The sequence below is a fragment of the Anomalospiza imberbis genome, chromosome 7 (assembly GCF_031753505.1).
Source record: "Anomalospiza imberbis isolate Cuckoo-Finch-1a 21T00152 chromosome 7, ASM3175350v1, whole genome shotgun sequence".
Lineage (NCBI taxonomy): Eukaryota > Metazoa > Chordata > Aves > Passeriformes > Viduidae > Anomalospiza > Anomalospiza imberbis.
The window spans coordinates 26320422-26347471 of record NC_089687.1 but is presented as its reverse complement, the minus strand read 5'-3'; the positions used below and the strand labels follow the sequence as shown (position 1 = coordinate 26347471).

General features: G+C 50.4%; 1 protein-coding gene and 1 long non-coding RNA gene across 5 annotated transcripts in view; both read right to left on the bottom strand.

Moving 5' to 3' along the window:
* The window catches only part of FAM237A (family with sequence similarity 237 member A), a 269849-nt gene that overhangs the window by 54684 nt on the left and 188115 nt on the right, over nt 1-27050 (bottom strand). The gene's annotated exons all lie outside the window — the stretch shown is intronic.
* The window catches only part of LOC137477264 (uncharacterized), a 40765-nt gene that overhangs the window by 1344 nt on the left and 12371 nt on the right, over nt 1-27050 (bottom strand). Inside the window, exons 1-2 of one of the 2 annotated variants that reach the window (XR_011000910.1) lie at nt 19625-20681; nt 13431-13501 (exon numbers count right to left, since the gene is read on the bottom strand). This is a non-coding gene — a long non-coding RNA (uncharacterized lncRNA). Of the gene's footprint in view, nt 1-13430; nt 13502-19624; nt 20682-27050 lie in introns of those variants that run through there. The other variant, XR_011000909.1, reaches the window with a different exon arrangement.

The window sequence follows — 27050 nt, the reverse complement described above, 5'->3', positions numbered from 1 at the left end:
CTTTGAAACACCACATGCATCTGAAATCTGGGGCTCTTTGCAGCTCACCCCAACTAGAGGCCAGAGCATCAATATATGAAATCCATTTGCTTTAACATCACCTCTTCCCCTGTGCCCATGCTGGCCACTGCAATTTCCAGCCCCCTGGAGAGCAGCAGCGAGTCCCTGGCACCCAGCTACCAGGTCAGCATCAGCTGTGCCACAGCTGCTTGCAGGCTGTGTTTTGGTGTGGTGTTCAGGGCAGGGGCCAACCAAGGGCACCCAGGGCTCTGCACTCACCTGGGCACTGCTGTGTGCCACACACCCCTACACGTGTGCACACAGGTGCACGCAAGCACTGCTCCCCTGAACTGACCTCAGCTGACAGCACTGGCACAGTAAACCCACGCTGCCAATCGAAAAGCTCTCTTCCTGCTCACCACGTGCAGTGCTCTCCCTCTCTTGTGCTGTGACAGGTGTGAGTATGAGCTGCTGACCAGCTGTGGGTCCCAGCATTGATGATTTTGGCACGCAAGGAGGTCCTGGAGTTGCTGGGGTGGAAGGCACCCCGTGAAAGGAGAGGTGATCATCCCTCATCTTGCTCATCCCACAGACACTTGTGTCACTAGCTCTGTGAACAGTCCCAGGTAAGCTCCATCCTGACCTTGCCAGTCAGGATTTTAGGAAGAAAACATTCAAAACTACTGTTGTGCATCCTGTGCTCCAGCCACCCTCCAGGCCCCGACACTACACACTCGTAAAATCTGGGAAAAAATTTACTGCTGGCTGTGCAGTAGTAGGACAGACAGACTCCTGCCATGACCCTGGTGGGTCATTCACGGCTTCCTGGTACCCTCTCTCCTTGCTGCATTATGCTTGACTCATGAATATATGTATTAACTACAGAATAGTCTAAGGCGAACATTTATCTTGCAGAGCAGTGGCTGTTGTTAAAGACACTGGGGATGGATGTCTAGGAAAACAAGCCCATTTGAGCATAGCTCTGGAAATGAGGACGTCCTCACAATAATTTTTTCCTTGGGTTAACGTCTCCAAATAAGCAGGTGAAATGGTCTGAGGTGATTAAAGCAATAGAGAAGATTAGTTTTGTTATATGTAATCACCTTTGCTTCTCTTTTATTTGTAGAGTGATTTTCTCAGCAGGATGTGTTATCTATTTTAGGGCATGCTAGTCTTTTTGTTATTCCTTTTTTTTAAAAATGTAAATCAGCTTTTTAATCTTTTTGTGTCAATTTGATAGACTGTAATAGCAAGTCTGTTTGGTAGTAGATTCCTCCCTTCCCCAAGCACTTCTTTGCCTTTAATTGCCTTAATTGTTCTAATTTGAATAAATCTGGGATCACACCTTGTCTTGTGGAAATTTCCTGCAGATCTATGGTGTTCTGCATGGAGCCACTCCTTCATATTTCTCTGTCAGTTCTCTTGGGTGGGATGGCAGGGGATGGGGGGAAGGTGGAAAACTCAGGTGGTGCCTGATCTTGGCAATGAGAGGGTACAAGTGATCCTCTAGGCTGGGCTACATCTTCATCTCAACTCTATTTCACGCCTGCTCCTACAGCAAGTGGAGACCTCATCCTACTCCCTGGCTGCCCCTATCTTCTAGAAGAGATGAAGTTTTGGGTTAAATTAGGCAAACCTCGAAACACATGGGTTTATATACTGTTGCAACTTCTTCTAGCAGTATATGCAGTGCTGGGGCACTTGTTTCTGCAGGATTTCCTCTCCCTGTGCTTCGGAGGAAGGCATGGATTTAAAGTGCTTATTTTAAGTGATACAAAGCAGTAGCGGCCTTTTTCAACAGTGCTTAGCTCTGTTGCCCCCAACACTGTCCTCATTTTGGAGGGAGGATGCTTGTAGGGGACATTCCTGAATGAATCCCTGTGCTGCTCATTGCCTTGGGAAGCTGCAGACCTTGAGCTGTCGCTCCACTTTGGATCATAGACAGAAGGAAGGGAAAGGTGTAACTTGGCATCCTTGTGCATTTTGTTGGTGAACTGAGATAATTTTACCCTGACAAAAAACCATATCTCCATCAATCCCTAGACCTTGGTGGGGTATCCTCACTGAAAGATGCAACAAGGAGATAATGCCTCCATCAGTAGAGGATCTGATCATGGCGGCGTGTGAGCTGATACAGCCTGTCAGGTACATGACAGGGTGGAGAAGAGCCTGAGAAATTATTTCTTATAGACCACTTGGAAAACAGTCCCTGGAGCAGCCCAGATGAGAAGGGTTCCCTTGGGAGCACTGGGAAATGAGCATTCATCTGTCAGGGATGTCTTCAGGAGGTGGAGATGGCTGTGGGCCTCCTCCTGTGCTCCCTGGCCCGGACACGGGGACCTGCAGATGGTGACGGGTCCCTGCATGTGGGGTGTCGCCTGCACTGGGAAGCTCCAAAATCAGTGAGGACATAGAGGGGCTTCATTTCCAAGGAAATTGTGCCCAGAAGGCACAGGGCAGCACAGAGGAGTCAGTCCTCCTTGCTCGGTCTGTCCCCATGACATCCAACCGAAAAGCTGCTGGGACTGGGGGGAAGTGCTCTTTTGATTAAGCTGCCACAGGGGCACTCGCCTGCTGTGGGGTCGCTGCCTGCTTGCATAGAGTAGTTACATGTTATTGAGAAATAAAGAAGGAAAACCCGAGATGATTACTCTGTAGAAAAAAAGGTTACAGTAAAAAAAAAGGAATTAAGGGAAAAGTAACAAGTTGACCATTATTAGGGAGGGAGATGCAAAGAGATAATGGGGGGAACAAACATCTAGCACAGTATATTAGACTTGGGTGCGGATGTAAGTATAAAATGCTCCACAAGTCCTGTAATTGAGAAAATCCATCAAATGTCCTGACAGCTGTTCCAGCATTTCCAGAAGCGATAAAACTTGAATTTATTTCACTTCTGGAAAGGGGGCAGTATCACCTTCTGGCGGCTCTAATGAAATGCCATAAAATTTGAGGAAAAACTGTGCTGTAAAGTAATAAAAAAGGGCAGTCGGCAGCGAGCTGTTTGCTGAACCACTGTCGTAGGGGATGTGGCAGGGCAGACCCGCTCCCCCCGGCCACAGCACCCAGGCTGGGGGGATGCTCTGAGCCCTGGCCCCGTTCCCTGCAGCCACAGTGCTTGCAAGTGGCCATAGCAGAGCTGAGCACGGCTGGGTCTTGGCCCTGGTCGGGAGGCACAGAGGTTACAGGATAACCATTGGCTTGTGCCAAGCTCAGGCAGGGCTGCACAGGAGCTGGGAGAGGCTCGTGTGGCATCCACCCGCCGGCCGGTCCCAGCACCTGGGCTGATTCAGAGCAGAGTTTCAACCTGGGCTGTTTGCAGAGTGCAAACACTGAGGAAATTTTCTTAATTTGGGTTTTTTTATTAACTGAGTCATTTGGTGACAGGAGAGAAGGTCATTGCTGTTTACTTCCTATGGTAGCTGCTAGGCAATAATCTCATTTTCCTATTTAATTCGTTAATTGAAACTAAATTTGTAATACAATGCTCAAGTTATTTGAAGGCTTTTGAACTCTGTAATTTAACCCTAATTTGTTGGCAGGAGAACACACCTTTTGCATACATTTTTCTTTTTGGCTCACCATCATCTCTCACGTAATTGCTGAGACGGTTTTATTCCATTGCCTAATTTCATGTAAATGCTGCAGGCACCTTGGGAGCCAGCGTTACTACCCCCAGCTGGCAAGTATTAGGGATCTAGGTAATACATTTAAACAAGAGTGGGAGGAGACATCTAAAAATAGAAGGGAAGGAAGAGAAGTGCTGGCTGTGCAGAGGGACTCCTCTCCTCCTTCTCACCATTGTCAGGGGTTGGGCACAGGGGTGACCAGTCACACCTTGTCTTCCCTGGGTGACACAAGGGAAAAATGGCCAGGAAAGCAGACCAAGAGCCACCAATTTGCTCCCACTTAAAGGATAGTAACGTAAAGTCCTCCATGCCAGATGAAAAGCTTTGGATGAGGCCATAAGGATGGCCTGGGTAACACATCCCAGTCATTATGAGCAGTGAAGCACTGCGGCTGGTTTCTGTTCTGTGAAACTCTGTGCCCAGGCACTGTGGCCATGGTCATTGTTGGCTTTCCACCAGCATCTCCCACTCTTGGACTCCTCCTGTGGCTGATGGACCTTTTGGGGGTAACTGGGACAAGTTCATGGGATGAGAAGTCTGCACTTTGGTCTGGAGGGTGAATTGTGGGAGTCATGTGGGAGCAGGAGTCTACTGGAGGGGGCCCAAGTTGAGGGAAGCATCTCATTGCCATTGTGCAGGAGGTGCAGCTGCTCGTGCCGCACGGCATGCTGAGCACTTCACACCACAAACCAGAACATAAAGACAAAAAGGTGATCTGTGAAAGGATTATGAAATTCCTAAGTGGGCTTGTCCTTTTACACACACTGGTGTATATTGGCCAAATTGGAGAGGCTGAGCTCTGTTGATAACCTGTGTGCTTTATTCTGTGTTCTCAGCCCAAGTCCCTGCTGCTTACAGAAGTGTTGAAATGAGTAAGGGAATTATTGTCTTCAGCCCATCATGAGAATTCAGAGCCCTTTTCTCCCAGCAAGCTGCTCATGGTCTCTGTTCTCTTGCTTGGCACAGGGTGCAGTGGGAACCAGAGCTGTCCTGTGGTGTCTGACCAGGTGGCACAGACATTTCCTAGACTGCATGTTGAAAAGAGCTTCCTCCACAATGAGTACTCTGGGGCAACCCAGGAGTTCCAGTAGAAATTACCTGAGTGCTAGGGAGAGGATTTCCCAAAGCTTAGGTGGCAGTGTGTTAGCGGCAGATACTAAAATACCCTCTAGCAGGGCAGAGCGAACGTTCAAAGGGAACGGTGCTGGCACTGCAAGGCAGGGAAGCCCGGCTCCTGCCCAGCCGTGGGAAGGATCCTTCTGATTAACCCAAAGTCCAGATTTCTACATGAGGGTTACCATGGCAACCAAGCTGCATGAATTCAATATTTAAAAATATGGAAGTGATGCTGGTGTGTGAGGTGAATGCAAGAACTTTAGGGCAAGTGGTGTCTCTCTGTTCCATCCACATGGATGGGTTGTGGCCAACGCTGTTGTCCTGCAGCCTGGCCACTGCCATCTCACCTGGCAAGGCTTCTCCAGGCTGGGAGCAGCCATTCTGCCCATCATCCTACCCACTGGCATCGCTTCCCGCAACTTCTGTGGGACCACCAATCTCTCCCAATGATCTTCCACACCAAAAACTGCAGGACATGAAGCCGGCCCCTTTTGGCAGTTGCTTCCTTTGCTACCAGCTCTCTTTAGAAAAGAAAGGTGGAAAATGCAATTTAAGTGCTGAACAAACCTTTCCCGGGCTTCTGCCTAGTGAAACGGCATTTGTGCAGAACTTCAAAGTGGTTGCCAATAATTTGGGCTGGGAGGGGAGCAAAACAAAGAACACTGCTGATTTGCCTTCATTGTACAGATGTTGGAAAGCACTTGCTAGTAAAAAGCAAATGCTCTGTGGGAAGTGATGAGTTTAATGATATTTTGATGGAAAATTTCTAATCCACTAGAAAGAAGTAATCTGCTTTGACCTTGTTTTGTTTCTGACTGTTTTACACAAAGTGCGTGGCTCAGGTGGCACTGGCCCTGCTCACTGTGCTAAGATTAGCAGTACCCATCTTGTGGTAAACCAAAAAATGCCACTCACAGCAACACAGGATCTTCTCTGGGAGTTGCACATTTCAAGCTCAGCGTAGTCATGTCTTTTCCCACTAGTCCACGTTAATTTATTGATCTATGAATTGAGTAATAGTGGCAATACAACAGGAGGGCGGCGCCAGCATTGGGGCATCCGCAGGGAGGTACAGATGGCCTCTCCAGACACGGCAGAGGTTTAACGGCACCGCAGCTTCAGCTCCCATCTTTGGAAAAGAGATATCTCATCTCTGAATTGGCTAGAAAGTTAGGGAAGTTGAGTTTTTAATGGCACCCACCATACCTATATCCACTTTTAACATTTCAGCCTTGTCTCTAAGGTAAAGGAGAGTGAGGCTCATTAGAGCCCTTTTCCTAATTAGCTGCTGCAAACAGATTTTATTTTATAAATACCTGAATGTAAAGTTATTTGTGTACCTAATTTCTTTTTTATGTTACATTTATTTTTAAGTGTTATTCACAAAGGCTTCACATTTATAATTCTTTCAGGGGCATTACAAAACAGCGATGCACATTTATTACAACCCCTTAATTTGCTGCATTTTATTTCCATATGCTTTTGAATTGCTATTGAGCTTGTTTCAGGCTCTTCCCATCGTTAAATTGTATTTTTTTATTGTACATAAATGGTAAATAATTGATACCTGCCATCTGGTGCTAATCATCCTGCCAGCCCTATGACTCCACCCTGTCCTTTCATTCCTTGCTAGCCCTCCCCATCAGTTCTTCCCCTTTCTTTCCCAATTTTCTCTGCATCTTCACCCCTTTGCTCCCTGGAGGTGCTTGCAGTGATGTGGTGCCAAGAAATGTGCTGCCTTTCATTTCTGCTCAGTCCAAATACTCCTGACACCTTTCAGAGGAGGCAGTTTCCCTAGGGATACTCAATCTGCCATCCCTGCTCAAGCTCCACTCATCCTCATGGTCTGTCTAGTCCCATCACCCAGGGATCACTGCAGACCCCTCAGCTGGATCCACTCTGCCCCAACAGCGCTGGGTTTTGCAGCACATCTCCTGTGGTGCCCATGTGCCTCATTGCTTCCTTGCCAGCTTTTCCTCCTGCAGTAGACCCCCAAGAGATGAACACTGAACTGCCAGGCTGGGTTTCTCTCAGTATAGATTGGGCTGGGTAAAAAACAACCAGACATTAGAGATTAATGGCATCAAACCTCCTGTGCTGGTGGCTTCACAGAGAAGCAGCAAGCCAGAAACCACAATGCTGTGACTACCTCCTGCCCTGTCACAAAGTTCCTCTGACTCCTGAGATTGTTCAGCAGTGACATGGGCTATGTACTCCAAAAATCGCATTTGCAAAGTATCCAGTTGCCAAAGTAGGGAAAGCCCAGAGCTGCCTAAAACTAGAGAGTGCTTTCCATGAGCAAAGCCATTTCTTTGTCTTAGCCTGAATCTTTCTAGACATAAATAAAACCTCCTTGTAGGCAGATTCTTGCGATGGAGAATGTCTGTCTAAATGGTTACGAGTTCAGCAACTTTGTGAGTAACCAAAAGCAAGGCTTCAAGATGGGGAATACTTGGGAAAATTAGGATCCAGCATTACTACCAGCCCAGCCGATCATAACAGCTGGTGCTGTGCAGATATGTGACCATCCTTGCTGAGCTAATTGTTGATAAAATCCTAGGAGTTATAATTAGTCCCTGTGGGACTCCTCATGCCACTAAAATGAAGCACATGCCTCCCTGTTTGCAGGGAAGAGCTGCAGGGCAGGGGGTGGCCCAGCACCCTCAGGGTTCGAGGCGCAGCCTTGGTGGCGCAGACTCTGCCGGGCAGTGCTGCCCCCAGGGGAGGGAAGGCTGGGGCTGTGGAAGGGAATCGGGAATAAATAAATCAGCGCTTCCCACATTTCCACATGATGGCCAAAACGGGATGTTACAGGACAATCTTTCCCTTGCCAGAGCACAAGCCTTCCCGCTGCATCTACTGCTGCAGGACAAAGATTTTGGGATGCTGTACCCGTGCGTCCTTCTGTCCATCTGTCTGTCCTGAGCACTGTATGCCGGGCACACGTGTGTAATGCCCCTCTGCTCTGCGCAGCATCCTGAGTGCAGGCGCGTAGCTGCACAGCCCCGGCTGTGTGGCCAGGGGCAGGGCAGAGGTGGCCTCGGTGCCCTCTTGGGGCAGGTACCCCTGGCGCTTCTGCAGGCCGCGGGCTTTTGGCCTCTCCGTGCGCGCACCCGCGTGGAGCAGCCGGGATGATCCCGGCAGAGCCAAAGCCCGAGCACGGCTGCGGCAGCAGTGCCAGCCCGGGCACGCCGGGGACGGGGCTCCGTGGCGGCAGAGAGGGGCAGCAAGGGGGCCATGGGCGGGAAGCAGGAGATGCGAGGAGAGCAGCGGGAGGCAGCAGAAGGAAGGCAGCGACGTGGGGAGGTCTGTGCGCCCGCTCAGTGCGAGCTCTCCGAAGGAGAGGGCACTGCCAGCCCCGGGTGAGCGGCAGCAGCCTCTGTCATATGGAAAACCGGCTGAAGGCTAAAGGCATCACTGCTGAGGAACTGATGCCTGCAGTGTATTTAATAAAGAACCAGGCTCCTTCCATACTGCCTGTATTTTAGTGCACAGGGAGCAGCCCTACTAAATGTGCCTCGAGCAACTAACACCCAGAGAGACACAGATGCGCTTTACTCTGTCCTGAAGCCTCCTTTTTGGCAATCTCACTTCACTGGGGGACTGATCAATCAATCAATAATTAAAACACGGGGTCATTAAAATCTCATAAAAACCTTCTCTGAGTCTTCAAAGTGAAATATATCTGTTTTCCACTAGCTACACTGCTTGTCCTGATTTTGTGACACCCCCCACACATGGTGATCTGACCAGTTTCTTGCTGCTATGGAGAGCAGGAGCTGACAGCCTCCAGGAGCACCAGTCGCTAGGGGCTCCCTCCAGGGCCCTGATGCATTTCCAGCAGTGGTTGCATCATTTGCAGCGTGGCTGCATGCAGGGATGTGCTCATGTGTGTGGCATGCCAGCTTTTGTGTGGGAAACAGGGCAGTTTTAGCTGCTAACATCTACCAGAACTGCAAGCTCTGGGTCCTCTTGCAGCTGAGTAAAGCCCCCACCAGACTTGAACGGAGTCACTGTGAGAATACAAAGCAAAATCCCACCATGACGGAGGAAGACTAAAGGCGTTTTACTGCCAGGTAAAAGGTGGTCATTCTAAGAGCTGAACTTGTAACATGGGTCTTTTATAATGTGTTCATAAATCTAGTGATGGCAGTTTTCCTACAGAAGACACAGACCTTTTCCAGGCATCTGAGGGTTAAAACACATCAAGCAGACTTTGAACCCTGAAAGAAAGCCCCTCTGCCCAGGGAGCTTTCCTGGGCGCATTCAGGCCTCTGACACACTCTAGCTAAATGGCATTCATTAGTTCAGAGGAATTTCTTTAGAGTAAAAAAACCCTGTACTGGAGCCAGGTGCTACCAACGTGTGATTAATAGCAAGTGGTGGGGTCTGTGCTCGTCAGCCGAGCAGGCGGGCATGGGGGGATAGAAAGCTCTTCCTAAATGTCTTTGGCACAAGCCTCAGCAGTTCTTTCTAAGCTTTTCCTAAAATGTAGCTCACTTGTGGAATTAAAAAAATGCTGCTGCATCAATAGCTGCGCTTAGGAGAGCAGGTGAGATACAGCACTGCCATTTCGAGGTTATCCAAGCAGGACAGCTCCTGACCGGAGCTTTGCCGGGATGCTAACGCTGGCTGCCCCGTCCCTGGATCCCCGAGGCACGCAGGGGAAGGAGCTGCAGGGCGGGGAGCTGTCGCCCCCTCCAGCCACAAGGCCGCTCCTGCGGGTCCCCCGGGAGAGGGTCCCTGGGGCCGCGTCTGTGCGCCCTGCAGCCTCCGCATCCCCGCGGCCGCGGGAATCTGAGGAAATGGCTGTCATTGCCAGAGCTGCTGGCGCCCAGAGCTGGCACTGAGGCTGCCGCCGCGTCCAAATCCTCCCACGCCCCCGGCGAGGCTGCGAGGCTGGCACCGTACCCGGCGGCTTCACGGGGAGGGGGGACGTGCCGCCTCACGGGCCTGAATTTTCGCACTTGTGTCTGATGGGCTAATTATTATTGATTGACATTTTTGGAGTTTTTGGGGCACTTTGGGGAAGCGTAGAGTGTGGGAAGAGGAATATGTTGACAACTTTTTCACATAATCCTTTCCAGCCCCCTCATTTTTCAGTCAGCCATGGAACGCGTCCAAATATCTGGGATTTTAATGAAATTAAAAGCAAGTGGACCCAAAATCCCTTGAAAAATGCAACAAACCGTACACAAATTTCTGTTTCCTTCCTCTCCAGCCCCCATACCACAAGGCTGGGATGGATATCCAAGGAGGTTTGGTGGTGATCTAGGGAGGCTGCCCTGGCCCTTGCTCCCAGCCCCACACCAGGGCAGCTGTCCTGGAGCCATGACCCTGCATGGCCACCCTACTTGGTGATCTTGTGGCATTTGGTGAGAGCATCTTCCCCTCCCTCCATGGTCTGCCACCAGGTCCTGTTTTAAGGACTATACTATATTTATGTGACAGTCCTGCCCACACCAAGAACTGCATGGCATCCTCAGTCATGTTCCAAGGGAAGGTCCAGCACCCCTGTGGGCTGAGCTGGCTTAAGCAACATTTCAGGAGTTATAGCTGATGGTGTGTTTTTATCCTAAGTGCTGAGCGAAACCCCACCGGGAGCTGCACCTCAGCACACGCTGCTCAGGATCCCCAGAGGGCTTCAAGCATGTTTGTCACAGGAAAAAAATATAGCTCTTGATATTAATAAGTAACAGTCTAGCTTAACTGAATTGAAGCTAGCAATTTGTATGGCATGTGCTGTAACAAGGCAGTTAAAGGTGGTTACAAGGGACAAGCAATCACACACTGCACGCAGCAGCCTTGGCACGTGCAGCCTCCGCCTCAGCTGCTGAAAATGCACTCGCACAGGTTTGGCCACTGCTGCAGGAGGCAACTCTCGTATTGCATTGTGAAGGATGAAAACTGTTGTGCAGTAAATACCTAACTGGCAAGCTGGATTTTTAACAATTTTTCCTTGGAAATGTCAACGCAAACTGCCTGCATGGCTGGGAGCATTGCTGCTTCCTCACTGCCGTGGCTGCTGGCGCCAGGCAGAGCCAGCATGGCGACGTCTCCAAAAGATGCTCCCGTTGCGTGCTAGTACTGCGAAGGTACAACCCAGACACAGCTGGAGCTCTGGCTCCTACAAGATATTCAAACCTCAGCCTGCAAACACATACTCTTTCTATTTTCCCCGGGCAGCTTGCTTAGCCTTTAGGCTTCCTGGGTTTTGAATTGACTCTGCCTTTTGAGTGGGAGTTTTAAGAAAAAAAACCCCAGCAGGTTGAAAGCAAAGGAGCTGGCTGTGCTGACTAACCTTTTTGATTTAAGGCAAATGTGGGGAATACTGAGGGGAGAAGCAAAGCCTGTGCTTTGTGAGCAGCCAACAGCAGTGCAGCGTGCGCTTAAAATGGATCCCGATACTTGCCGTCCTCAGCTCAACATTATTAATGTTATTTAACCTAAACAAGACCGGACAGGAGGATTTTCCCCCAGCATGGATTAGTGAGTCAGGAGAAAAACAAAATTCAGCAGAAATCCTCTTAGTCATTTTTATCAGGGGTAGATTTTCACATCTGAATCTCAGCTGCCAATTTGCATGGATAATCTCAGATTAGCTTTAGTCCATGGTTCATTTTTTTTGTTTCTCCCCTAAATAAGCCCACTTTTGCAGTGACAAAGGAGGCAAGCAATTCTTTAGGAGAATGGCTGTGACATCTAAATAACAATGATAAAAAAGTCCATCTAAAACCAAGCAGCTCGGCACTTTCGGCTCCCCCCTCTTCGCTATGCATTATTCATGGTAGACAACAGGACCAAATGTGTATGCTCCCTGTGCAATTACCAGGAGAACATATTCAAAGACATATGCTAGTGCCTCTTAGTGAAAGGAGATGTGCAAGTACCCATTATTTACTAGGCACTGTTATAAAATCTGCAAGTTTGACTCCAAGGTTGCAGCTTAATTGACTCCCCCTGGTAGCTCTTGTCATCCATCTAATTCAAGCCATGTGAAAGCCTGGTTGTTGTTTTGTGTGTGTACAATACACTGGCTGCTTTGGCACATGCTGGTGGAAAAAATGTGGTTTGCATCAATTAACCTTTTTTATGGCAAGAAGAGTGGCTGAATGACAGGGCTTCTGAGAAGCGTGTAAAACTTCAGTGCGTCACTCACAGCAAATCGTCACCGAGGTCATCTGTGTTATCATCATGGCTGCCTTTGGCCCCGCTCCCCCCAAACACAGAAGCCTCGATAAGGATCATCTGCATGGTTTATTGCCTTCTTGATCCAGTAAATACATTTCCTGTGAGAAAACCCTTCTGTGGGATTTATTTAAATCAGCCTTCCCAAATTCATCTCTGCAAACTTCCTTCCTCTTCCTCCCACACTGTTTCTCTCTGCGTGCTGTAAGCTTTAAGGATCTCTGCACTGATTTTGTTCCATAGCCCCTTCCCAGGCAAGCAGTAACCTCTGTGCACATGGAAAAATTTTTCCTCTAATCAGACATAGCAGTCCAGCTCCTCTTTGTCCCACAGTGCATCCCCCAAAGATGCATGCCCCTTTAGAAATGCTGCACCGAGGGCAGCGGGAATGCCCCAAAAAGGAAGGACAACAGTTTTGGGAAGAGACTCCAACACTGTTCCTTACCCAGTCAATTGAACAGGAGAATCTGTAGGGAAACCTTCATCTTAATTCTGAATAGGAACAAATTCAAATATATAGGTGTATTTTGGAGAATATATGTGGAATATGCACAGTTTTTTTAAGCAGTCCTGCTCTCTGCAGTGCTCTGGGAGGTAAAGCATCACTTCCAGACTGGGAGGAGTGACAGAGCTGTGATCCGGTGTTCTTTCCACGCAAACCCTTAATGTAGACATGCTGCTGCAGCAGCGCAAAAGGGAATTGACTTCACTGCAAATGAAGCAAGGCCTTAAGTGCTTTGTTGAACAGCAGCCGAGCTCTTTGGTAATGAACAGCAGTGACAAAAGAAATAAAGAAGCAAGCCGTGATAGCCCAGTGTGGTTGCAGTGGAGTAGCTGTTCCGATGGCTGCTGGTGTGAGATGACATGTGAACACAATCTATCTCCACATGCTGCTGCAGTCTTTCACCAGAGGCTAGTTTAAAAACCTTGAAGACTTGGCAATTAATAGGACCTCTAATTGAAACAGAACAACGGTGGCATTTTAATTGCCATGCAGCTCCCCTCCAGAGCATCTTGGTCTAGTAGAAATTCAAGGTTTCCACAAGCAGGTTTAAAACCAGGTTTTAAAAATCATACAGATACCATGTCATGTGTGTTTTGTCTCAAGAGCCATTTGTCTACTGGGGAAGGGGTTAGTTACTCCATAACACCAGAGCCACACATTGGTGTAGAAAAGACACGTTGCTTCAGTGGGTGACACGTGCCCTGGAAACCTTCTTGCTGGAGGACAGAGACATCAGCTGCAAGTACTAGACAATTTAAAATGCATTAAACCATGTTCTGGAGCCCAGATTGGAGCTTCCTTAAAAAAAAAAAAAAAACACTGTCTGATAGTGATTATCAGCTGGACAGGGAAAACTCATTGGTGTCGGTGCCACGCAAACTGGGATGGTGGTATACTGATGTGCCCTATGGGGGTGCTGCAGAAGTTCAAGTCACATTAAAAAAAAACCCCAAAACAACAGAACCAGAAGTCTGGATATTCCTTCTCATGACCTGGATTATCCTATTGTTTGCTGGCATTGACACAGGGCTCTTCAAGGAATGGACATTCATTCCTCCTATAGCTGGGAAGAGAAACACTCCAGGTAGCACTTAGAATGATAATAAATGGGATTGAAGCAACAATCCCACCCCAGGGCAGAGTGTGGACAGGGACTCTTCAGGGAAGGAGGGAGATGCTGGAAGTGCTGGGAGTTCTGCCAGCTTCCCCTGTGGTGGTGCCAGGGCCCGTGCTGGGCAGGAGCCACTGGCAAGAAGATGTTGTAATATATTAATATACTTTTATAATTCCTTTCATTTCCAAGAGCCCCGAGACACACCACAGCAGATAATCCTGCTGATTAGCCAAATCAAAGCTTTGTGAGCAAACCCCGCACACTCTTTAGGGAGCTGTGCAGCACTAAATCAATGTATTGAAAGAGCACTCTCCACAGCAAGTGCTGCTGATTCACAGCCCTCGTGTGCTTCCCATTTCAGGGTAAGTGACATCCAAAGAATGGTCATGGTGCTGTTTTCCATTATTAATTATATGCTGTTCCTGATCTGTCGAGACGTGAAAGACACCATCCCTTTCCCAGGGAGATGAGAACCAAAGCAGAGGGAAAATCAAGACCAGGAGTGGAGGTTTCTGCTGTGCATCTGTGGGGGACACTCGACCTAGGCTGAAGCAGCAAATGCATGTTAGGAACAAGTCTACAAAAAATGGTGAGCAGGTGTCTGGCATGACAAGGAGAGGAAACAGAACAACAGATGAAGAATAAAGGTCTTTTCCTCTAACCAAAAGCTGTATGAGGACTCTAAAACCAGTCAAAGCCAAACCCCTCGCTGGGAGCTGGGCTTGTTTTTCAGGAAACCCTAGTGTCAGGTGCTCCTGCCTGCAGCTGGTTCCCAGTGCTTGTTTCAAAACTTGATCTTGGTCCTCCCTGAGGGAAACAACAGTGCTGGGGGGAGCAGCACCCTGCAGGATCCCCGACACAGCCCCCCTTTTCATCACCCATGGCAAGGCTACACCAGAACCCTGTTTTTATCCCCGCCAGCCCTGGCAGCACAGAGGCAGCCTGACGCTCCGCTGCGGGAAGGACCTATTAGATAATTGACTGCATCCCCTGCCAAGGCAGCAGGTAGTCTCCTGACAGAGGCTGTAACAGATATTAAACATACTGCTCTTGATCTCAGCAAAAAAAGGCCACTGGAGTAATTTTTTTCTTTAACCCACTAAGTAAAAGCTTTCTAGCTCATCTTAATAGGTTTTATCTGATGAAAACAGTACATTCATCATGGAAAGGCTTTTCTTTTTTTTTTCCCCATTAAACTTTCGAAGAAATGTTTTAATTTTTTTAAGCTGTCATTGATTTTTTGTAAGCAAAAATGGACATGTTGAAGCAGAAAAAAATCCATTCCATTGTAAGCCAATTTTCATTTAGAGGAACATTTCAACATACAATTTCCAATTTGGTCTTGTCACATCCTCCTTGTCCTGCTGTTACACAGGTCAAAACATTACCAGAGATTGATAAAAGTGTAAAAATGTGAGCTTGTTTTAGCAGTAATTGGTAGTTTTATATTTGTTTCCAGACAGTTTTGTCTAGCTGCTTTCCTCTTTTTCTGTCAGCCCAAGAGAATAACACCCTCAGGTAGCTGCGTGTTGATGCCTTGCCCATGATGGGCAGATTTGTTTCTCTCCCATTTCTAAAAAACCTCCTCAACCAGACAATGGGGTATGACCTGTATTCAGGTGAGCAGACAGCAGCACCACGAACACACCAGCACATGTGATGACCAGAAAGTAATTAATTTCTCTGTTAAAATCAATGCCCTTGCTGAAACACTGTGTGTCCCACACTCCCAAAAGCCTTGGAGCCTGTGGAAGCCTTGCCCCACTCTCACTTCCCGTGTGGGGTTGTGGGGGATGAAGAGTGGGGTGGGGGGCTTTGGGGTAGATCCCTGTCAGGGTCCTGCCCCCACTGTTTCAGAAGCACAAGGTCACGAGCATGGTGAACCTGGGTAACATCTTCTGCTGGGCTTCGGAATATTGCAGCAGCCCCTTGGTGCTGGCAAATACTGGCGGTGGTGCCAGTGCTGCACCTTTGAGCTCTGTGCACCTTGTGGCCTCATTAGCCCCAAATCATGTCCAGACAGGGCCATGTACAAGCCAATCTCCAGCAGCCAGGGCTTCCTGTTGCCAGCTCAGCACCTCTGCCTGCAGCCTCTGACATATTCTGCAGTCGCGTCCGTTTGGTACCAACTGAAGGCAAAGAGGGAAAAGGTGAAAAGCAAGGAAACGGCTCCCGCATTGTTCATCTCCAAAGGAGGGAGGGAAGCTGCTGCTACAGCCCGCAGGGGCACCATCTGTCGTGAGTCAGCAACCAGCCAGATTTACTGCCAATTGATTAAATTAACATTTGTTATAAGCCAGGGAAGGGAGGAAGGGGGGAAGAAATCCTCTTCACTGCTCTTGAATTATTTATGCCCTGGAAGCCTCCATGCCATGCTCGGGGCAGGCAGCAGCAACATGAGCTGCAAGTCCCCGTGCAGAGGGACAGGCAGGGCTACTGCGGGTCCTCCTGACCTCTGACAAATTATAGCAACCCAGGGTGGTATGAGTTGTGCAGGAGGTGCCATTCCAGAGGGCGTTTTCCTCCCGTTGTTTTGGCCACGAGCTCTGTTTTCCCAATGATGGTGTGAGGGATGGCTGTCAGCGCCGCCACACTCCTCCTGCCTGCGCTGTCTTGTGGACTGGTGCAAGAGTGAGGGCAGGTTTGTTTGGGCAGGACAGGCTTGGGGGCTTTGCTCCACACCCCTGGTAGGTGCGGGAGGAAAAAAAAACCGAGCTGAATTCCCACCAGTTTGATGTGGTGCTTTTTTCCTGGGTGCTGGGAGTGAATCTGGATGGAGTCAGCTGGGTGCTCCTAGGTCTCATTGAAACAGAAACACATCGCCTCCATGTGCAGCGCGTGGCTGAATTCAGGAAAGGCTCCTGTTGCTCTGCAGGGGCTGTCTGGGCTTGCCATGTGCCTGGCCAGGAGGGGGACAAAACGCGGTGCAACTGCACGAGAGATGAGTTACACGAGCCATGCCTGGGCGGGCAGGACCTGCCGGGAGAAAACATCTGTGCAAACCTGGGCACACGAGCTGCCAAGCCAGCGAGGAACAGGGACTGCAGGTCTTCTGTTCTTGTGGCTCACGGTGGGTTTCAGAGCCAGCCAGCCCCAATGCAAGGCCGTAGCCCTGACCATTCCCCTGCAGAGCTGGCAGCCAGCCTGCGTGAGAAATAAGGCAACTCTTCCCTTCCTCCCACAGACCAATATCCCCTGTGCAAACATAGCAAGGATGCATTTTCTTTCTGTCGGCTGGCCTGTCGTACAGGGATGAAGGTCCTTGTGCCCCCACAGGGTGATGGGTGAGAAGTGTGCTCCCCACAGGGACTGGGACACAGTGAGGACAGGGGTGCTGAGGAAGGAAAGGAAGAGTTGCCAAGGGGTGAAGGCAGCAACAGGGATGACCGTGGGAGCAGTGCCACCTCCTGTCCTCACCAAGCCTTCCTAAAACCCAGTCACTGCCTGAGCCTTTGCAAGGTCTCACCCCACAGCCCATGCTGGCATATGAGTTCTCCTTGAACCCCCAGTGGTCTGCACAGCCTCTCCAGACATCCCAAGCCCCAGGCTGCCGCACAACTCTGTGGTAACAGCAGGGCAGCCAGTGTGCCTGTACCAGAGAATGAATGTAGGTATTTAAACTTCTTTTTACAGTCAGCCATCAAATATTCATAGTAACAAATAAACGAGGAGAGGAGGGGCAAGCCTATTGCAAAAGGGCTGAAAAGGGAAATAACTTTTTACAGCCAGACCATTAAGTTATAAATCTGGATACGTCCAGGATTTATTTACCGTGCTCTTTGGATGTAAGCACGCCGAAGCCGCAGCTGCAAGCAAGAGCAGGTGTGTGGTTTGTCCAGCCCTAGGATGAGAGTCAGAGAGGGTCGTAGGAGGAGGGGAGGCCAAGGAGGAGAGGAGGCTGGTGTTGGGGCTAGAGGCAGAAAGCAGTGAGGAAATCAAGGAAAGGCATCGCTGCACAGCCTGCACAGTCTGCAAGGGGACATGGGGGTGCATGACAGTGGGGGGTGGTGGAAGGACAGATGTCCACTGATCTGGGGCTCCAGGCAGGTCTCTCCCTTCTCACTGCCCTGCTTTCTCCAACTTCAGGATGGTATAGTCCTACCTGCTGGGATTTAAGCTGAGGGCTCTGGCTGCTACTGCAGCACAGATGAAGAAGATAGAAAAAGATGAGACAGGGGTGCAGGCCACCAAAAGCCTTCCCACAGGTTCCTACAGAGCCATTGCCCATAGACCATTTCCCACCACTGTCACATGGGAGGGAAAAGACCTTTCTTCCCAATTCCTGCTGCAAGAAACAGACCTTCTATCCTGGTTTGTAATGGTGCATCTTGAAATATTGCAGGGAAAAAGCCATGTTCTTGACATGAAGAGGTAAAACATGGCACCAGGGAGGGACAAGCCAGAAGATGCCCAGGTATCCCTTCCAGCCCCATGGGGGTGGTTTAGGTTTCCAAGCAGCTGCTCAGCCTGAGCTCACCACCCAGTGCCTGGAAAGACACCATCATGACCTGTTTCAGCAGAGTTCCTGTTACCGGGGAGAGGACAGCACAGGAGGGAGCTGACTGCTCCCTGCCCTTGGAGCCCCTGGCAGGCACAGGTGCCCAGCAGGTACACAGCAGCCCCAGAAGTCACCAGCAGACTTTTCCCCATCACTGATAGAAAAAGGGGTAGGTGGTGTGGGCAGGCTGCTGTCTTGCCACACACCCCTTCTCCAGAGACCTCTCCCCATCCTCGCTTTCCCCCAGTGACAGTGCCCACCACAGGGGCACTGGTCTGTACAGGAACCTTGCAACAAAGTGGGGGCTTTGCAAGGCTTATTTGTGTACAAGGATTTTCCCTCAGCCAGACCAGGATTTCCTAACCCTCCAAGGCCCATCACTGTAAAGGTCAGGGCGTATCTCAGCAGCGCAGTGCATCCGGCACGGTGAGCGGATGCCCGGACCCTGCTCCCAGTGGCCACTGTGGATTCCGGGACAATGTTGCTTCCAGGTCCCAGGGAGCAGAGCCGGCAGGGAGGGTCGGAGGCATGCCAGGGGGAGTTCAATCCCTGATGAAATTTCCAGTCATATTCTATTTTAATGTTGAGATCCTCCATTTGTTCAATTCTTAAAGATGACCCACAAAGGAAAGTACAATTTGGGCCCATGCCCAGTGTTTGCTTCCCTGTGCTGTATAAAAGGACCTGGAAGTAGTTATTTCTATAAAGCTACTTTTTGGCATTAGAAATGTGGATCCTTTGCTTTACCTCAATACCCTGGGGAGGCAAAAAGGCTCAGCTATGGTGTGGTTACAGAAATGATAATGATGTGAGCTGAGCTGCTGTGACGTGACTAAAGCAGGCTGTTTGCTGTCCAGTGTTTCTGTTTGTTTTGTTATTAACATCAGTTAATTTCAATGACCAGCTGACATTTTGGATAAAAACCCTTTGTTGAAGCCTCAGCATCTTGCCTTCTCCTACGGTACATTTTCCATGGGCTTATCCTCCATCTGCTTCAGCAAAACTTATCAACTGTCAGTTCCATCAGCTAAACCAGCAAATGGAAAACGTCTTTAACAGTTTTTTCCCTCCAGGACTTTTGTCATCCAGAGAAGATACCTACAAGACAGAAATCCAAAAAAGAAAAACCCAGTCTCAGGCCCCAGGCCCCCAGGGCTGCCCTGGCTGTGCAGGGCTATTTGCTCTTCCATGAGCCACAGGCAAAGGAGAGCACTGTCCTTCCATGAGCACAGCTCAGCCACCCCCTGCACCTCATTTTGAGGCAGAATTTATGGCTGTTCTGCCATCAGAGACTGCTCATATGAAGCCTGTACAACTTCACACAGGCTTTTGTCTCGATCAGTGTGTGTGTCCTTGGGAGCTGTATCCCTGTCACAGCTCTCCCTGCTCTCCTCTCACCAGAGGAGAGTGGCCAGAGCCACTGTTAAGGGCTGGGGTCACTTCTGACCCCAGGTGTATGCCTATACAGTTTACAGCAAAAGCACTTAGGGAATCTAATCACACAGAGAAACCCAGTTCCCATGGGGCTGACACCCCTCTTTGATGCATTGAGGCTTTCCTTGCCATGGCCCCACCTTTTCCAGTCCTTGCTGCCAGGCCAAGGCTGCTGCCAGCACCCGAGCGCCTGCCCTGGGCGGAGCATGCCAGGCAGCTGGCAGCGGGATGAGGGCAGTGGTGCAGGGCTGGGGACGCGGCTGGGGACGCTGCTGCAGCTCTGCTGTGCTGAGTCACACCCACCGGATGCTCCTGCACATCCCTGCTGGAAAGGTACCAAGAGCATTAGCATTGCAAGCCCAATCTCTGCAAAATAAGACAGCCTGATCATTGCAGTAGCTCCTGTTACAGCCCATGGCTCCCTGCCCTGTGTCCTCCAACCATCCATCCTGGCCGGGTCAGGCAGCCTCCTTTGGTGTGTGCTGTGTGCCTGATGTTCAAAGCAACATGCTTGGGTCTTCTCCAAAGAAAGCCTACAGCCTTGGTCAGCTGCTGCATAGCTTATTGACAGACTGCTGTTCTCCCTCCCATGCTCCAGTCCCCCAGCACAGGGATGCCTCCTGCCTCTTTGCTCCATCCCGTGGTTCTGCCTAACTGCAGGTATCTCTACATCTGTGCAAGCACCAGACAGACACCAAACAGGCTTCAGCCACACCAGAGACAGGGAGCTTGGCCTTTTGTCAACCCTTGCAAGCACAGGGGAGGCTGGGAGGGACTGGCCTGCACCCCAGAAGGCTCACAGCCCACGAGCTCTCCTTTCCTTTGGCCACAGGCAAGTGATTTATGGCTCTGTGCCTCCATTTCCTTGCCTGAGACCCAGACAAGCATCCCTCCCTCTCACGGCTGCTGTGACGATGGCTGTGTTTAAAACCCGAGGTTCCCGGGCACTATAGCAACGTGGCCATACAAACACTTTGGGCTGAGCCACCCTTTGTTTGGCGTTTCTGGAGCTCTGCTGTGACTGATGAGCTCTCATCAGACCAAAACCATCTCGAGCAGGCTCTGCCGGGGCCAGGCTGCTCTTGACGTCAGTAGGTTTTGGACCCAGGCCCGACTTTCAGAGGAGGTGAAGCCAAAGCTGCTTTTAAATGGTGCTGCTTCTGCCGACGGCAGAGAGGACAGAGCGGGCTGTGGGCCCACGCAGTCACCATGGCAGATCCCCCAGGGATGGAGTTTGCCCAAATCCTCTCACTTTAGCTGGCTGACCCTTCCCACCACCTAGCCCCCAAGACCCTGGGGCTCCTGGTGTGGGCAGCAGATCTGGCACAATCCCTGCCCTGAGAGCCCCAGCTGTTTCTTAGGAAGACACAGATTCCTCAGCCCAGTTCCTCAAGCATCACCCATCAACCCTCCATGTTTTCCTTTCCAGCAAGGTTTCCTGAGGGGACAAGGTCACTGCCACCAAACTCTGCTGACAGCTGAGGCACTGAAAAGCTACAGGACAAGCTCTGCTTGGCATTCACATGGTGGGAGACACTGGAGAGACAAATTGCAAGGTGCTGTGATCCCAAAGATGTCTCTAAGGCAATACTGCAAATGCCAAACAACCAGCAGTTCAGGCTGTTCCAGAGGGTCTTCCTTTCCTGTTGGGTACCTAAGCATCTCCCTCCCAGTCTGAGTCCTTATTACAGTGTCAGAGACAAGGAGATCTGCAGACAGAAAGGAAAGCAATCTATTGCCCACGGCGTCTCCTCCCCAGCTTGCCCTTCCCATGCCCCGGGGCTCCCGGCTCTGGCTCCTGCTCTTCTGATTTTGGTCTACACCACGGGGCCCTCTCTGGGCTCTCTCTGGGCTCTCCCACACCCCGAGGCTCCTGGGGTGCCAAGCCATCAGCCCATTTCACCAGGCTACCAGAGGGACAGTGGGTGTCAAGGGAGGGTCCTGACTTACAAGGCACAAAGGAAGGGGAAGGCAGGGGTGCCGTGGGACACCAGCCAGAATTCATCCCAGACAGATGCACAGAGCCAGGCTTCAGGCTCCACATGCCCAGGACAGACGCACAGAGCCTTTGCTGATGCTCCAGCCCCACTGCTCCAGGTGCTCTGGATGAACTGGTGTTTGCCAATGGTGGTGCTCCTCTGGGCATGGCTTCCTAGCACCTGCTGCCCAGGCTGCTGCCTTTGGCTCTGGGCCTGCCATGTGCCTGGGGTCCTGCTCCAGGCTGGGGTTGCTGGGCAGGATGGAGTGTAATTAACTGCAAATCTCCCTCCTCCCTGGATTTGTTCAGCTCCACTAGGTTTCCCTGCTGCTCTTTCCAGGCACTTCGTTTTCTCCTGGCTTCTGCCTGCTCACCTTCTTCCATCCCAGGGCTGCTCTTTGAATCCACCAAAGCTGCTACATAGGTCTTACACTAATTTTAACAAAGGCTCTTGTTCACCCTGGGGATTTTGTTAGTGTCTCTGTCAAAGCTGCCTTTGAAAGCTTTGCTACTCATGCTCACTAATAATTTAGTGTTTGGCTTCTGCATGGCTTCCTACTGTTCTTCTGGCTCCACCAGTCTCCCTCCTGCTTCACTCGTCTTTTTCCTCATGCAGGTTGGGAGAAGGAACCAGTTAATATTTGATTTCCCCTCTTGACTGCCATGTCTGGGAGGCATCAGGGGATCAGCACAGCTGCCCAAGAAGGGAGTAGCAGCCCCCTAGAGCTATTTGCAGCCCTCCCCGATGTCTGACTTTGCTGCCTTTGTGCCCCTTGATGCCTCATCCTTCCCTCGTCCCTCCCCACACCCACCCTCCCAAGGTCTGTTCTCCCTGTTGATAATCCATTATCTACAGTTAATGCCTCACTAAAGTCCTCCCCTTTGTCTGATGGTGAAACCCTCACCAGATGTGAAGCCTCTTCTGTTACTAATGGCAAATCCTTTTGCAATAGCTGGTTAGAAAAACGGGAGGAAAACCTTTTAAACAAAATAAAAATTGAATCACCTGACTAATTTTCATTCTGTGGGTCTCATCAAGGAGCAGTGGTATTTTTATCATTATTTTTATATTTTTAAAGAAAATCACTCTTTAGAACTGTGGCTCAGAAAACTGGTTTGTGTTGTCAGCATGCACACCACTAGACATTTCCTTTGCTGTGCTGGTGTAGATATTATTGCTCTCATGGTCCACTCAGCTCTGGAAAAAAACAAGAAAGGGAACAAGAGGTGGAATTAAAAACTGCCAATATTCTGTAATGGGTTCAGACTTCAGAAAACTGAGGCTACCAGTAGCATTTCCAGAAACAAGATGCTCTCTGTGCCTGCTGAGCACACCCAGATGGATGCACAGATAGGCTCCAGGAAGGGGGTGAAGTGTGGCTTGAAGGAAGGTCTCCAGTTAACCCTCAAACTGTGTTTTTATTTGGCATAATTTCCAGAGTCCTTCTGCAAACCTGCTTGCTGCTATAAGGTGTTAGGTTGTCTCACAGTGCCAGGAAAATGACCGTTAACATACAGCAGCAGCAGCAGCAGCAGCAGAGCTGCAGTACCCCCACAGCCCCTGAGAGCCCACGGACACAGCCCTGCCCCAGAGGGCCAGCATTTGAATGGAGACCCCCAAGCTGGGGGGTCACAGATAAAATGTCAGCATGTGACCTCTTCTGGTGAGCCAGCACTAGCACAGCATTTTGGTCTTGCATTTGGGCTGCATGCGCTGGGATCTGCATCGGTTTTTGCTGAGATACATGGTAAGAGGAGATCCTGGACCACAGAAACCACGAGCATTGCCAGCAAGTTGGGAGAGAAGTGTCCTCCTCACAAATGCTTACTCCCATTACTGCACATGTGCCTAGCTATGTTTTTCCTTCAGATGCAAGCACTCATTTTTGCATCTAGTTAGAAATGCACTGACAAATGCCAGCCTGAAATCCTGAAATGTTTCATTTCCTGCTCAATGAACTGTCACTGAACCAAAAAAAAAAAAAAAAAGGAAAAAAATTTCACAAGGACGTGCCTGCACTCCTGGTGGGTCTGCCCAGAGCCAGGATTTGAGAGCTTCCCAAACTCACTTATGACATTCTTCCAGCTGGGAGATGTCTAGCTAGATTTAAGTTTCTGTCTAGTTCAGAAAAAAATTTTGCTTTTAATTTCTGGATACAGTGGCACATCCTGGAACTGTAAACCTTGTGTATCAACAAAACTGTGTGTTAGATCTGTGGAGGTTGTTGTGTCCTATCACTTGGGATAAAGAAGTTGATGAACTCATTTGATACCCCAAAGAGCTGAAACAATAAGCAAAATATGCACAGCACAGACACACAAGGAAAACCCATGCTGCCTGAGAGATTCAGTGGGAGCTGGTGCAACAAAAGCGCTTGGCTGTGACTATGAAGATGTCCTGGGGCGAGAAGAGCAGGCACACAGGAAAGCTGTGAGGAATGGCTGTGAGGAAGTGCAAGAGCAAGCTGGCAAAGGAGTCTGAAGAGAGAAGAGAGGGAGAGGTGCAGGACCACACACCAGTAAAACCAGCCCTGGAGTTGTGAGCAAAGACATTTTTCCCCATGTGATTTTTCCCTGGCGCAAAGAAATATTTTTTTGTGAAGGTAGAGGTTGGCAGCAGAAGTGTTTCCTCTCACCATTGTTTTCCCTTTCCAAGGCACAGAGCTTGCCAGCCACTGCCTCTTCTGCTCCCCACCATCAGCAAGAAAAGGTAGGCATACATAAAATGACTGACTTCAGTGAAGCCATGGTTCATTGAACCACCCAGCTAAAGGTGGTTTTGGCCCAGAAGGAAAAAAACCCTGGAAGGAAAAAAAAAACCTGCAAGGAAAAAACCCTTGGTACTGGTGACAGCATCTTTGTCTGGCTTTTATCCTGACGGTGAAAGCAGTGGCAGTGAATGCAGTGATAGGAACAACAGGACAGCCCTTCCTGGACCTGCCATCCTTCAGTCCCCTCAGCATGGCCCACTGCTGGCTGTGTTTTGCCCGTTACAGCTGGGCTGGGGGATCTCACAGGGTGAGATGGGCACTGCTGGCTGCAGGGTGTCAGCAGAAGTTCTTTGTTCCCCTTGCTTTTTGCATTTCCATGTTTGTTTTTTTTTTTTTCCCTGGAAACTTTTGCTGCTGAGATGCCCTCTCAGTCAGCAGGAGCAGAGCTATCCTGCACGCAACAGTGCCACCAGCACAAGGCACACTCTGGGCATTGCTCCACCACTGCAGAGCAAAGAAAAGTGGGTCAGGAAAATAGGTTTGACAGAGCCAAGGACTGGACTTGTCACCTCAGTTGCCATTGGTGTGGGAATTGAGAAGTGGCAGTGGCGGCCAGCGAGCGGAACAGGCAGCACCTGGGATGCCAGGCAGAGCTGGGAGCCGCTGCCCCTCCCAAAGCATGGCACTGCATGCAGCCCCACTGCTGACCTGCCTCCAGCAAAGGCTGAACATCTCTGAGCTGCACTTGCCTGGCTGATAATTGAAGCAAACTCCTGAGTCCAGGGAGAAGGTGCTAATTGCAAACACCTAGAGCTTCCCTTGGAGTGGCAGGACAGCACTCCGCAGGCTGGTGTGTCACTCCTCAAGGGAAGGGTCTGCTGCTGGTCACTGACAGCAGAACAGAAATCACTGCATGGGGCCCCAGTACTGAAATGTGCCCCATTAGCGGGTCAGAAAATCACCCACCACTCTGCTGCCTGCTGCTTTCGAAGGTGCGCTCCTTTGTTTAACACACTTTCTAATGGATGTGCTGCAGCCACCACATGTGTCTCTGTGATGCCCACTCCAAAGGTCCTCTGAACATTGGGGGACCCCAGTACACTGTGCTCTGGGACGGGACTGGGCTGTGCGGGGTCAGGACAGCAGAGAGGATTTCTTATCACCCAGACAGATGGGATGGCGCTAGCACACAGCAACTTCTGAGAACAGAAGTCACCTGTGATAAACCCCACATACGGCAGAGCAGATTCAGGCCTTGTGATCTCCAAAGCAACTCAGTGCAGACACAATGGTTGTATTTTGGCAAGCAGGGCCCTTCTGCCTGAGGTGGGGTGGCAGCGGCAGGCAGCTCAAGATAGACGGATGCAGTCAGTGCCTACAGAAACCCGTGTCACAGGCTGCCCCCCTCCCTGCAGCTGCCTGTGCAGCTTCTGGGGGGCTAAACCCAGCGTCGCTCCCTCCTCGCTCCTGGCTAACTGCTTTAATGCCGGTCAGAGCGGCCGCGCTGCCTCGCTCCCGGCCGCGGCTCATCATTTATTGACGGGCTGAAGCCCCGAGCAGCGCCCCGCTGGCCGTCACGCTGCAGGCGGCTGATGTGGGGTGGCTGGCCGGCCACCGAGAAGGATGACATCATTTTTGTGTTGGGAGCCAGGCACGCGGGGCCGGGGAAAAGGCTTAGCCCACTTATCTTCCGATGTACACCTACAATTTTCCCTTTCAATCTCCTTCCAATCTGGCTACTCCCACGTGAGTTACTAATATAGGACACGCAACGGGGCTTCTCCCTGCCTGGCCTATCCTCATCTATTTGACTAATTAGCTTGGATTCGCTGGGGGGGGTGTGGGGGTAGAGAGGGGGAGAAAGGATGAAAGGGAAGTCCTGTCCAAAATCCACCCTTCAGCTCCATCTTCCCTAACCCCTACACTGGTCAAGCTGAGCACAGCTCTGCTAATACTGTCCATCAGGACCCACTGCAGAGCTCAGTAGCTCTAATGCCATATATCCAGTCCCCTGAAAACTGAGGGGGGGTACATTGGTCCCTTTGCACTCACCCTGCCAAAATACCTGCCCGCAGCAGCCCTGCAGGTGCTGGGGCGATACTGCCTCTGCTCTGGGGAAATTACAGCCCCCAGCTGGCCATCAAGGCAGGGTAGGAGAGAGGGGCAAAGAACAGATGGGTAGCAATTTGTTTTCCTCCTACCCCTCCTGCAGCTTGCTCCTGAAGCAGGTCTGGGACAAACAAGAGGTCTCGGGGACATGTCCCCCTGGGAGGGTGTCCCTGACCTCCCAGCACTGGATCTCATCAGCACCAAAACTACCTGCAGCCGGACCTGTGGCATCTGAGAAGCTTTATGAGTTGTTTGGCAGGGAACGAGTGGTTAATTACCATGTGCCACTGCTGTTAACCTCTGCAAATAAGTCTAATTATCACAGATTAATGAAGAGAGCGCAGGCACATCCGAGGAGCTGTCGCTGAGGGTCTTTCTGGGGCCACATTTCATTATTTTTCCGAATGCTGCTATCCTGTCTCCCACACTGCCCCTCCAGCCATGCATCCTACTGATGCTCCAGCTGGTCCCTGAGAGATGTGGCCCCACAACTCCTGCACGGCCACAGCAGGGGAGAGATCCTGAGGGGTGTGCCAGGGGAGGCACAAAATCAGGGTCTGGGACAGCTGCCAGGGCTCATCCCACAGACATCAGCATGGCCCTACAAGGGCGCTTGTGCATCAGGGCCATCTCCTTGCATGGTGTTATGGGGAGCCCCGTGATGTTTGAGTTGTGCCTACCCCAGACACCCTAGCTTTTGTAGGTAAATAATCAGATGAGATCCTCCTGTCTCATCTGGGAAAGAGAAAAAAAAAATACAAAACCTAA